Source organism: Nyctereutes procyonoides, unplaced genomic scaffold (genome assembly GCF_905146905.1).
Source record: "Nyctereutes procyonoides isolate TBG_1078 unplaced genomic scaffold, NYPRO_anot_genome, whole genome shotgun sequence".
Lineage (NCBI taxonomy): Eukaryota > Metazoa > Chordata > Mammalia > Carnivora > Canidae > Nyctereutes > Nyctereutes procyonoides.
In genome coordinates, this window is record NW_026575052.1 from 41,488,758 (window position 1) to 41,503,000 (window position 14,243).

At 35.7% G+C, this 14,243-nt stretch overlaps 1 protein-coding gene across 1 annotated transcript in view; it reads left to right on the forward strand.

Annotated features, from left to right (window-relative positions):
* The window catches only part of LOC129513746 (translation initiation factor IF-2-like), a 61,872-nt gene that overhangs the window by 344 nt on the left and 47,285 nt on the right, over positions 1-14,243 (forward strand). The gene's annotated exons all lie outside the window — the stretch shown is intronic.

Below are 14,243 nucleotides of genomic sequence, written 5' to 3' on the forward strand. Positions count from 1 at the left end.
AGTGTTCATTAACGTGTGTCGGTGCCCTCTCCTCAGGCCGCCAAATGCTCTCCTAGACTTTGCCTGAGAGAGTGAAGGTGAAATCCTAAACAGAAGTCTAAAAATGAACAGGTGAGACCTAGTGAAAATCCAGGTAAAGGCAGGTAGCTTTAGGACCAATTTGTTCAATTCCAAAAGAGGAATGCAAGGAAGGAAAGAATATCTGCCAGAGTCTCTGTTTCACTCCAAAATAATAGTATAAGGATGTCGGCAAACTCTGGAGGCTCTGCGGTCAGGTGCTTGTGTTTGGTAAATTGGCATCACCCAGATTTACCTGATTTGCTAAATGGAGTCACTTCAGTTCCAGGATGCATTGATAAACAGCATTCAAAGAAAGTGATTTTATGGTCTCTACACTTAAAAGGAACCGAAAAGAACTAGTAGAATACTTAGCTGTGGTAATATACTTTTTTTTAAAGCAGTTTTTGTATTTATTTCTAGTGTTTTAAAAGTTTTTATCATGTAGTGTAATCATCTGTGTTGTCCATCCAGTACCATTTTGTGTAGACCTGATTTATTATTCATTGATTGATACATAATGACTTACGACATTATATTAGCTTTACATGTCCAACTAATGATTCTATATTTGTATATATTGCAAAATGATCACAATAGATCTAACATTGGTCACCATACATGGTTACATTTTTTTCCCTTGGACTATTTTTTTTTTTCTTTTCAATTCATGAGAGACACACAGAGGCAGAGACACAGGCGGAGGGAGAGAAGCAGGCTCCCTATGTAGAACCTGATGCCGGACTTGATCCCGGGACCCCAGGATCACGCCCTGAGCTGAAGGCAGATGCTCAACCACTGAGCCACCCAGGCGTCCCTTTTTCTTGGACTTTTAAGATCTCTCTTAGCAACTTTCAAATATACGGTAGAGTATTGTCACCTACAGTCACCACACTGTACATTACATCCCCAGATCTTCTTTTCTTTTTTTTCTTATTTTCTAACCATCCTCTACTCTCCAGCCCCTGGCAACCTCTGGCAACTGTCGATCTATTCTCTATGAGCTTGTTTTATATTGTTTTGTTTTTTAGATTCCACATATAGATGAAATTATATAGTATTTGTCTTTCTCTGTCTTATTTCACTTAGCATGATATCCTCAGGCTTTATCTCTATTGTCCCAGATGGCAAGATTTTCTTTTTAATGGCTGAGTAATATTCCATTGTATGTGTCTATATACATGTACACACTTTGGTTTCTTTATCCATTCATCCATTGATGGACACTTCCATGGTTTCCATGTCATGGCTGTTGTAAATATTGCTGCAGTGGACATAGGGGTGCATATATCTTTTCTAGTAAGTGTTTTCATTTTCTTTGGAAAAATACCCAGCTGTAGAATTGCTGAATCATATGATAGTTCTCTTTTTTTAATGTTTTAAGGAACCTCCATACTGTTTTTCCTAATAGCTGCACTAACTTACAGTCTCACCAGCAGTGCATGAGAACTTCCCACTTGTTATTTCTTGTCTTTTTCAGAATACCCATTCTAACAAGTGTGAGGTGTTATTTCCTTGTGGTTTTGATTTTAATTTCCCCGAAGATTAGTGATGTTGAGTATCTTTTCATTTGTCTGTTGGTCATATTGTATATCTTCTTTGGAAAAAAATGTCTACTCAAGTTTTTTTTTTTAAGATTTTATTTTTATTTATTCATGAGAGACAGAGAGAGAGAGAGAGAGGCAGAGACACAGGCAGAGGGAGAAGCTCCTCCATGCAGGGAGCCTGATGCAGGACTTGATCCTGGGACTCCAGGATCAGGCCCTGGGCCGAAGGCAGCGCTAAACTGCTGAGCCACCCGGGCTGCCCTCTCTCTGCTCAAGTCTTCTGCCAATTTTTAAAAATTGGATTGTGGTCTTTGCTTTTTTTTTTTTTTTTTTCTTTCTGTTGAGTTGTAGGATTTCTCTATATTTTTTGGATACTAACCCCTTATCAGATATATGATTTGCACATATTTTATTCCATTCCATAGGTTGCCTTTTCATTTTGTTGATGGTTTCCTTTGCTGTGCAGAAGCTTTTTACTTTGACGTAGTCCCATTTGTTTATTTTTACTTTTGCTGCCTTTGCTTTTGGTGTTAGATTAACAAAACAGTTATTGTCAAGGCTGATGTGCAGGAGCTTACCACCTGTATTTTCCTTATTACCTAGGAGTTTTATGATTTCAGGCCTTAAATTTAAGTCTTTAATCCATTTTGAGTTTGTTCTCATGTATAGTATAAGATAGTAGGCCAATTTCATTCTTTTGCCCAAGGCTGCCCACTTTTTCCACCACCATTTGTCGAAAGGGCTATCTTTTCCCCATTGTATATTCTTGGCTCCTTTGTCATAAGTTAATTCACCATGTAAGTGTGGGTTTATTTCTGGACTCTGTATTCTCTTCCCTTTATCATCTATGTTTATACTGACACTATACTATTTGGTTACTGTAGCTTTGTAATATACTCAAATCAAGGAGCATGCCTCTAGATTTGCTTATCTTTGTGAAGATTGCTTTGGCTGTTCGGGATCTTTTGTGGTTCTGTACGCATTTTAGGATTACTTGTTCTATTTTTGTGAAAAATGCCATCAGACTTTTGAAAGGAATTGCATTGAATCTGTGGATTGCTTTGAGTACTAAGGGCATTTTAACAGTATTAGTTCTTCCAGTCCCTGAACAGGGAATATCTTTTCCTATACTTGCTGCTTCTTCCATTTTCTTTCGTTAATGTCTTAGAGTTTTCAGGGTATAGATCTTTCACCTCCTGGGTTAATTTTATTTCAACTTATTTTATTCTTTTTTTTTCTTTTTCTTTTTTTTTTTTCTAATTTTAAAGAGAGAGGGAGAGTAGAGGCAGAAGGAGAGAGAAAATCTTTTTTGGGGTGCGGGAGGAAGAGATAGAATTTTAAGCAGGCTCCACAATCAGCATGGAGCCCCATGTGCCACCCCATCTCATGATCAGAGATTATGACTTGAGCCAAAATCAAGAGTCAGACATTTAACCAACTGACGTATCCAGATGTCCTTCTATTTTATTCTTTTTGATGCAGTTGTAAAGGAGATTGTTTTCTTAATTTTTCTTTCTGATAGTTCATTTTTAGGATATAGAAACAACAGATTTTTATATACCGATTTTGTACCCTGTAACATTACCAAGTTTATTAGAACAGTTTTTCGGTAGAGTCTTTAAGGTTTTCTTGATGTATTATCTGTATATAATATGTAATGTGCAAATAGTGACAGTTTTACTTCTTTTCCAGTTTGGATGTCTTAATTTGTTTCTTTTCTAATTGTTCTGGCCAGTATTATGTTGAACTTAAATTTATGGTATTAAAATTACTTTTTAATTACCTAAGTTATTCATAAAAACAACATTCTTCTAATAACAAATAGAAACATGGTAAATAAGGCTAAAATCTCATTTAATCACTCCCTTTGACCTGTGCTTACACCAATTCTGGTCCTCACCTGGTTTCCTCAGAAGTTATCAGACTGATGGGTTTTCTGCAAGTCTTATTTCTATGTATTTATATACCTGTGCATATTCCTACAGAAAATCATAGAAATATGTGTGAGTGTTTTTAAACTACTGTCAATATCTGCAACTTCTTTTGTTTATTCAGAAATATATTTTGGGGATCCCTGGGTGGCGCAGCGGTTTGGCGCCTGCCTTTGGCCCAGGGCGCGATCCTGGAGACCCAGGATCAAGTCCCACGTCGGGCTCCCTGCATGGAGCCTGCTTCTCCCTCTGCCTGTGTCTCTGCCTCTCTCTCTCTCTCTCTCTCTCTGTGACTATCATAAATAAATAAAAAAAAATTAAAAAAAAAAGAAATACATTTTGGTGTCTCCCCATACTAGTTTGTATAATTCTGCTTTATTATTCTGTTTATTTCTAAAGTTTTACCATCAAGTTTAATATTTACTATAATTTTCTGGTAGGACTAGTTTGAGTTTAAAAAGTTCTCTTTAGTTTTGATTTGTCAGGAATTTTTGTCTTAATATTAAATGTTGAATATCACATGACTTTCTTTGCTGTTTATTGAGATGATAACATAATTTCTCTATGTTCTTCTGTTAATGTAGTGAATTACAATGACACATTGTCAAATGTTGTGCCATCCTGGAAGTCTGGAGCTAACTCAGTTATGAGTAACACTTTGGTCATACTCTATAGGTTTTTATTTGCTTTTGTTGTCTCATATTTATTTAGAAGTGTATTTTAAATTTTTCAGCCTCATGGTTTATTTGTAGTTTTGTTTTCAGGTTTTGGTGTTAGGCTTGTTTACACTGACCTCTTAAATGTATTGAGAAGTGTTCTCTTCTTTACTTTCTAAAAAAGCAAAAAATTTGTATATGAGTGCTTTTATTCTTTCCTTGATTGTTGATAGAATTCACCAGTGTAACCGTTGAACCTGTAGTTTTCTTTGATAATGAATTCATTTTTTTACTATTGGAGTACAGTTGTTATACAATATTATTTTCAGGTGTACATTGTGATTCAACATTTATATGCATTAGGAAGGGATCACCAGGGACGGGACGCCTGGGTGGCTCAGCAGTTAAGTGTCTGCCTTCAGCTCAGGGCGTGATCCTGGGGCCCGGGGATTGAGTCCTGCATTGGGCTCCCTGCATGGAGCCTGCTTCTTCCTCCGTGTCTCTACCTCTTTCTCTGTGTCTCTTATGAATAAATAAATAAATAAATAAATAATATAAAATATATATATATATACACATACACACATATATAAAAAAAAAGGAAGTGATCACCATAAATGTAGCTACCATCTGTCACCATACAAAGTTGTAACTTTATTATTACTTATATTCCCTATGGTGTACGTTGCTTTCTTATTTATCTTATATCTTATCTGTCTTTATCCTTATGTGAGGATCAAGCCTCACATTCTTTTAGGTACAAACTTCTCCTTTCCCTATTTTGCCTGTCTTCCCTGTGGCACCACAGGATTACTGTCTGTATCTATGAGTCTGTTTCTGTTTTTGTTGTTTTGTTTTGTTTTTAGGTTCCCCGTTATAAGTGAAATCATGTGATAGATGATTTTCTCTGTCTACTTATTTCACTTAGCATAATACCTTCTAGGTCCATCCATGTTGTCCACATGGCAAGATTTCATTTTTTAAATAGCTGAGTAGTATCCCATTGTATATTTGTATACCATATATTCTTTATCCATTCATCTTTTGATGGACAGTTGTTTCCATATCTTGGCTGTTGTATGTAATGTTGTAGTGAACATGAGGGTGCATATATCTCTTCTAGTGTTTTTGTTTCCTTCCAGTAAATACCTGGCTGTGGAATTGCTGGATTGTATAGTTATTTCTATTTTTAATTTTTTGGGGAACCTCCAGACTATCGATCGCAACTGCAGCATTTTCCATCCCCACCAACAGTACCCAAGTGTTCCTTTTTTCTGTATCTTTGCTGACACTTGTTATTTCTTGTCTTTGAGACTCAACATTCTGACTGGTATGAGGTGATATCTCATTGTAGTATTGCTTTGCATTTCACTGAAGATTAGTGATGTTGACCATCTTTTCATGTGTCTGTTAACCATCTATATATCTTTGGAGAAATGACTAGGTTTGCTACCCATTTTTAATTGGATTGTTTTTTTTTATATTGAGTTGTATGAGTTATTTATATATTTTGGATATTAATCCCTTATCTGTCTTATCAGTTGCAGATATCTTTTCCCATTCAGTAGGGTGCCTTTCATTTTGTTGATGGTTTTCTTTACCATGGAAAAGTTTTTTAGTTTGATGTAGTCCGATGTCTTTATTTTTGTTCTTGGTGCCCTTGTTTGAGGATACAGAGCCAAAAAAATATTTCTGAGACTGATATCCACGAGCTTACTGCCTATGTTTTCTTCTAGTTTTATGGTTTCTGGTCTTACATTTAAGTTTTCAACACATTTTGACTTGGTTTTGTATATGGTGTAAGAAAGTGACCCAGTTTCATTGTTTTACATGTAGCATAATAGTCCAGTTTTCCCAGGACCATTTATCGAAGAGATTGGTTCTTCCTTATAGTATATTCTAACCTTCTTTGTTGCCAATTAATTGACTGCAAAGTGTAGTGTTTTTCTGGACTCTTTCTCCTGATCTGTGTGTCTGGTTTTGTACCAGTACCACACTTTTTGATTATTATAGCTTTATAGTATAGTTTGAGATCAGGGAGTGTGATGCCTCTAGTAGCTTTGTTGTATTTTCTCAAGATTGCTTTGGCTATTTGGCATTTGTTGTTTCAGAAAATTTTTGGATTAATTAACTTAGTTCTGTGAAAAATATTGGTGTTTTCATAGAGATTGCACTGAATCTGTAGCCCCTCTCTCTGTCAAATAAATAAAATCTTAAAACAACAACTCATTATTCCAATCCAAGAGCATGGAGTTTCTTTTCATTAATTGTGTTGTCTTCAATTTTTTATTCACTGTTTTATAGTGTTCAGTGTGTGGGTTTCACCTCCTTGAATAAATTTATTCCTAGGTATTCTTTCTGATGAAATTGCAAATGGGATTGTTTTCTTAGTTTTTCTGTCTGCTACTTTATTATTGTTCTATACCGCAACAGATTTATGTGTATTATTTTTTTTTTATCCTGCAACTTTAGGTTCATTTATTCTAATAGTTTTCTGGTGGTATTATTATGTTTTATATATGTAGAATCACATTTCTGCAAATGGTGACATTTTTACTTCTTGTTTTCCAATTTGGTTGCTGTTTATTTCTTTTTCTTGTCTGATTGGTGTCATTAGGACTTTCAATACTTTGTTTAATAAAAGTGTCCAGAGTGAGCATCTTTTTTTTTTTTTTTTTTTTTCCGGAGTGGGTATCCTTGTCTTATTCCTGATCTTAGATGAGAAGCTTTCAGCTTTTCACCATTGAGTATGACATTATTTTTGTGTTGTTGGTATATGGCCCTTTTTATGTTGAGGTATGTTCCCTCTTAACCACTTTGTTGAGAATTTTTACCATAAAAATTCATAACATAACATAATGGATGTTGATTCTTATCACATGCTTTTTTGTGTCTATTGAGATGATCATGTGATTTTTATCTTTCTTTTTGTCAATGTGGTATATCACATTGATGATTTGCAAATATTGTGTACCTGGAATACAGTCTAGGTGATCATGCTGCATGTTTATTGTATTAATGAATACAGTTTGCTTATATTTCGTTGAGGATTTTTGCATCACGTTCATCAGGGATATTGGCCTGTAGTTTTCTTTTTTATGGGCATTTTTCTTTGCTCTTAGGTATCAGGCTAATACATTGTGGAATGAGTTTGGAAGCATTCCTTCCTCACCAATATTTTGGAATAGTTGGAGAAGGGCAGGTTTCAACTCTTCATTAAATGTTTGGTAGAGGGGCGGCCCGATGGCTTAGCGGTTTAGTGCCACCTTCAGCCCAGGGTGTGATCCTGGAGGCCCGGGATTGAGTCCCATGTTCGGCTCCCTGCATGGGGCCTGCTTCTCCCTCTGCCTGTGTCTCTGCCTCTCTCTATATATTTCTAATAAATAAATAAAATAAAAAAATATGTTTGGTAGAATTCACTTGGAAGCCATCTGGTCTTGAATTCCTATTTGTTGGGAGGTTTTTTGTTTTTTGTTTTTGTTTTTTTCTGATTCAAATTCATTGCTAGTTATGGGTTTGGTAGATTTTCTATTTCTTGATTCAATCTCATAAGATTGTATGTTTGTAGGAATTTACCTATTTCTTCTAGGTTATCTCATTTGTTAGCCTATTAATTCCAGTTTTCTCATAATCCTTTGTATTTCTGTGGTGTTATATGTACCTTCTCTGTTATATCTACCATTTCTGATTTTATTTATTTGGGCTTTTCTTTCTTCTTCTTTTTTTTTTTAAATCTGGGTAATGGTTTATCAATTTTGTTTATCTTTTCAAAGAACTAGCTATTTCATTTTTTCCTCTGTGATTTTTTTTAAGATTTTATTTATTTATTATTTATACGTAGTTTGCTGTTTTGGAATAGAATACTCTTTTAAGTCCATCTGGTATAACATGTCATTTAAAACCATTGTTTCCTTATTGATTTTTTTGTCTGGATGATCTATCCATTCATGTAAGTGGGGTGGTAAAGTCCCCTACTATTATTTTATCACTGTCCATTTTTGCCTTTGTGTCTGTTAATATTTGCTTTATGTGTTAGGTGCCCCTGTGTTGGGTGCGTAGATGTTTTTAAGTGTTATATCCTCTAGTTGGATTGATCCTTTTATCTTTTGTAACGCCATTCTTTGTCTTTAGTTACAGCATGTGTATTACAGTGTTTTAGCCTGATATAAGTATTACTCCAGCTTTCTTTTTGTTTCTAATTGTATGGAATATCTTTTTCTCTCTTTACTTTAAGTCTTTGTGTGTCTAGATCTGAAGTGAGCCTCTTGTAAGCAGCCTGTAAGTGGGTCTTGTTTGTTTTTTTTTTTTTATCCATTTTCCCCCTTATGTCTTTTTTTTTTTTTTTTTGAGATTTTATTTATTTGAGAGAGAGAGAGAGAGAGAGAAGGAGCAGTGGGGAGGGGCTAAGGGAGAGAGAGAGAAGCCGACTCCCTGCTGAGCAGGAAGCCTGATGCGGGGCTCCATGCTAGTACCCAGAGATCATGACCTGAGCTGAAGGCAGACACCCGACTGAACCACCCAGCCACCCCCATCTTAATTCTTTTTATTGGAGCATTTTGTTCATTTGCATTTAATGTAATTATTGATAGATAAGTGCTTCTTGCTGTTTTTGTCAATTGTTTTCTGGTTGTTTTTGCTGTTCTCTCTTCTCTTACCCTCTTCCTTTGTGATTTGGTGATTTTCCTTAGTATTATGTTTGTATTCCTTTCTGTTTATTTTTTATGTATCTGTTATTTTTAGTATTTAGTTTTGTGGTTCATATATAACATGAGGTTCATATGTAACATCCTAAGTATTTAGCAGTCTATTTTAAGTTGATGGTCATTTAAGCTCAAACCCATTTAGGTTCATGTTAAAAACACTACAGTCCCCCCATCCCTAACATTTTATGTTTTTGATGTTATATTTTACATATTATTATTTTGTGTATCCTTTAATTATTTTAGGTCTTGATGATTTTACTACTTTTTTTTTTACTACTTTTGTCTTGTAACCTTCATAACTAGCTATGTAGGTGATTGGCCCATTATCTTTATTATGTGTTTACCTTTACCAGTGTTATTTTTTCTTTCACATATTCTTATTTCTAATTAATGCCTTTTCTTTTTCATTTAAAGAAGTTCCCTTAGTGTTTCTTGTAAGACTGGTTTTGATGTTGATAAACTCCATTAGCTTTTGCTTATTTGGGAAACTCCTTTTCTCCTCTTCAGTTCTGAGTGATAACTTTGTCAGGTAAAGTATTCTTGTTATAAATGTTTTCCTTTCAACTCTTTGAATATATTGTGTCACTTCCTAATGGCCTTTGAAATCTGCTGAAAAAAATCAGCTGATAGTCTTTTGAGGGTCCCCTTATACATTACTAGTTGCTTTTGTTGCTGATTTTAAGATTTTGTCTTTAACTGTTTACACTGATTATAATATATTTTGGTGTGGGTCTCTTTGGGTTCATCTTGTTTAGGACACTGTGCTTCCTGAAATGAGATGTCTCTTTCCTTTACCACGTTAGGGAAAATTTCTGTCATTATTTCTCCAAATAGGTTTTTTGCCCCTTTATGTCTTTCTTCCTCTGCGACCCATTATGCAAATACTTCTGTGCTTCCCAGCATGCTGTTGCTGGGAATGTTGTCCCACAGGTCTCTTAAACTATCCTGTTTTTGATTCTTTTTTCTTTTTGCTTTTCAAATTGGGTGATTTCTATTACCCTGTCTTCCAGGTTCCTGATCCATTTTTGTGGATCATCTCATCTGTTGTTTTCTTCTAATATGTTCTTCGTTTCAGTTATTCTTGGGCTCTGATTCTTTTGTGTGTGTGTGTGTGTGTGTGTGTGTTTATTGAAGTTCTCAGTGTTGTTCATCCATTCTTCTCCTGAGTTTATGAACATTACTTTGAACTTTTTTTCAGGTTTATTGCTTATCTCTCTTTTCTTTAGTTCTTTTTCTGAGGTATTGTCTTTTGTTTGGAACTTATTCCTCCATGTCTTCCTTTTGCCTAACTGTATGTGTTTCTTTGTAGGTAGATCAGTCATATCTTCCATCTGCATGGCTTTATGCAAAAGGTATCCTGTCAGACCCAGTTGTGCAACCCCATCCCCAATCCATTACTGGAGCAAGGTTCCCTAGTGGTCTCCCCTGTTTGAGTTGCAGGTACCCCCCTCCTGGGCTGGACTTGGTGTGGACTCACTGGTGTGCAGGGCTATTCCCCAGATTATGCACCTGCCCATTAATCGCAGAGTCTTGGTTTCCTATTGCCATCTGGGTCTCCCATACGTTGGCATTGGTTTTCAAAGCCAAGTGTTATGGAGGCTCCTCTTTCCCAAGCATGTCTCTTGGCTGGGGATCCAGATGTGGGGCTTGGACCTCTTACTCCTTTTTGAAGGCTTATATGTCTGTGTTATACCTCCTGCAGGGCATCACTGTGCAAGGGCTGTGAATCCTGACTAATTCACATGTCTGCCCCTTCCACCCATTCTGATGTGGTTTTCTCTTTGTAGTTGTAGAAGATCTATTCTGGTAGTCTTCAGTTTGTTTTCAGAGATAGTTTTGTATGTAGTTGTGGGTTTTGGTATATCTGTGGGAGGAAGTGAGCTCAGGATCTTCGTACTTTGCCAACTCGATCCCCCGCTCCTGAATTCAGTTTCTTTGAAAGCTATTGAAAATTTCTGTTTTATCTTCTTTCAGGTTTGGTAAGATATTTTTCATGGAATTTGTTCATTAATGCTGGCAAACTGGCATAAAGTTTTTTGCTAATATAGTCTTACTATCTCTTTGATCTTTAATGAAAATCCCTTTTTCATTCCTGATGTTGGTAATTTGTGTCTTCCTTTGTCTTCATTGTTGTAACTGGGAGTTTTCTGTTTTTTCAAAGAAAGAGCTTTTGGGTTTATTAATTTTGTCTTATGTTTGTCTATTTTCTATTTTGTTAATTTCCGTTTCTATTATTTTATACATTCTACTTTGGTTTTACTCTTTTTTGAGCTTTATGGGTAGAACCTTACATCACTGATTTTAGACCTTTCTTTATTCCTTTCTTTTTTTTGTTTCATGTTTTTATTGAAATTCCGGTTAGTTAACATATAGTGGAATATTAGTTTCAGGAGTAGAATTAGTGATTCATCACTTACAGAAAACATCCGGTGCTTATCACAAGTACTTTCCTTAATACCCATCACCCATTTAGCCCATACCCCCACCCAGATCTCACCTCCAGTAACCCTCAGTTAAGAGTGGTTTTTGGACTTTTTTTAAAAAAGATTTTATTTATTTATTTATTTGAGAGAGAGTAGGGAGACGAGCAGAGGAAGAGGAAGAGAGAAGGGGAAAATAATCTTAAGCAGACTCCGTACTGAGCTTGGAGCCCAGCATAGGGCTTGATCTCTTGATCCTGAGATTATGACCTGAGCTGAAACCAGGAGTCTAACGTTTGACTGAGCCGTGTCCCAAGAGTCTGTTTATGGTTTGCCTTTCGTGGTCTACCGTTTTCTCCCCAATATTTATCTGTTTTCTTCTTAAATTCCACATATGAATGAAATCATATGACTTTTGTCTTTCTCTAACTTGTTTTGCTTAGCATAATACACCATAGCTCTATCTGTGTCATAGCAAATGGCAAGATTTCATTCTTTTTTTATGGCTAATATTCCAGTGTATGCATATATACCACAACTTCTTTATCCATTCATTGCTCAGTGGGCTTTTGGGCTTTTCCCATAATTTGTTGATAATGCTGCTACAAACATGGGGGTACATGTGTCCCTTCAAATCAGTATCTTTGTATCTTTTGAGTAAGTACCTAGTAGTGCAATTGCTAGGCTGTAGGATAGCTCTATTTTTAACTTTTTGAGGAACCTCCAAACTGTTTTACAGAGTGGCTGCACCAGTTTGCATTCCCACCAACAGTGTTCCCCTTTCTCTGCAGCTTCACCAACACCTGTTTTCCTGAGTCGTTCATTTTAGCCATTCTTACATGTGTGAGATGCTATTTCATTGTAATTTTGATGTGCATTTCCCTGATGATGAGTGATGTTGAGCATCTTTTCATGTGTCTGTTAGCTGTATGTCTTCTTTGGAGAAATGTCTGTTCATGTCTTCTGCCCATTTCTTTACAGGATTATGTGTTTCGGGGTGTTGAGTTTGATAATTTCTGTATAGGTTTTGTATACTAACCCATTTTTAAAAAGTTTTCTTAGTTTCATTGATTGTTCCTTTGCTGTGCAGAAGCTTTTTATCTTGATGAAGTCCCAATAATTCATCTTTGCTTTTGTTTCCCTTGCCTCAAGGGACCAATCTAGAAAAAAGTTGCCATGGCCCATGTCAAAAAAATTACTGCCTTCTATTCTCTTTTAGGATTTTGAATAGTTTTAGGGCTCACATTTTGGTCTTGAATTCATTTTGAATTTATTTTTGTTTGGTGTAAGAAAGTGGTCCAGTTTCATTCTTCTGCATTTTGCTGTCCAGTTTTCCCTACACCGTTTGTTGAAGAGACTGTCTTTTTCCCATTAGGTATTCTTTCCTGATTTGTCAAAGATTAGTTGACCATATAATTGTGGGTCCATTTCTGGAATTTCCATTCTGTTCCATTGATCAATGTGTCTGTTTTTGTGCTGCTACCACACTGTCTTAATGACTACAGCTTTGTGATAAAACTTGAAGTCCAGAATGGTGATACCTCCAGCTTTGCTTTTCTTTTTCAAGACTGCTTTGGCTCTTCAGGGTCTTTTGTGATTCTGTACAAATTTTAGGATTGTTCTAGTTCTGTGAAAAATGTTGATGGTATTTTGATAGGGATTACTTGAAATGTGTGGATTGTTTTGGGTAGTATAGACATTTTAACAATATTTGTTCTTCAATCAATGAGCATAGAATATTTTTCCATTTCTTTGTGTCCTCTTCGATTTCTTTTATAAAAGTTATATAGTTTTCAGATCCTTTGCCTCTTTGATTAGGCTTATTCCTAGGTATCTTATGGTTTTTGATGCAATTTTAAGTGGAATCAATTCCTTTATTTCTCTTTCTGCTGCTTCATTATTGGTGTATGGAAATGCAGGATTTCTGTATGTTGATTTTCTATCCTGCTACTTTACCGAATTTATGTATCAGTGCTAGCAAGTTTTTGGTCAAGTCTTTCAGATTTTCTATATAGAGTATCATGTCATCTGCAAATAGTGAAGAGTTGGGACTTCTTCCTTGCCAATTTGGGTGCCTAGTACTTCTTTTTGCTGTCTGATTGCCGAGGTTAGGACTAACAGTACTGTGTTAAATAACAATGGTGAGAGTGGACGTCCCTGTCTTGTTCCTGATTGTAGAGGAAAAATCTTATTCCCCATTGAGAATGATATTAGCTGTGGATTTTTCACATATGGCCTTTATGATGTTGAGATATGTTCCTTGTATCTCTACTTTTTTGAGGGTTTTTATCAAGAATGGATACTGTACTTTGTCCTATGCTTTTTCTGCATCTTTTGAGAGGATCATAGGGTTCTTATTCTTTATTTTATTAATGTGATGGATCACATTGATATTGAACCCCCCCCTTGTAGTCCAAGGATAAATACCACTTGACTGTGGTGAATGATAATTTTAATGTACTGTTGGATTCAATTTGGTAGTATTTTGTTGAGAATTTTTTGCATCCATGGTCATCAGGGATATTGGCCTGTAATTCTCCTTTTGAGTGGGGTCTTTGGTTTTGGGATGTAGGTAATGCTGATCTTGAAGAATGAGTTTGGAAGTTTTCCTTCCATTTCTGTTTTTTGGAACCATTTGAGAAGAACAGGTATTAACTCTTATTGAAATGTCTGGTAGAATTCCCCTGGGAAGCCGTCTGACCCAGGACTTCTGTTTGTTGGGAGGCTTTTGATTACCGATTCAGTTCCTTTGCAGGTTATAGATCTGTTCAAGTTTTCTGTTTCTTCTAGTTTCAGTTTTGGTAGTTGATATGTTTCTAGGAATTTATGTATTTCTCCCAGATTGCCCAACTTGTTGACATATAATTTTTTCATAATATTCTTCTAAAATTGTTTGTATTTCTTTGGTGTTGGTGGTGATCTCTCCTCT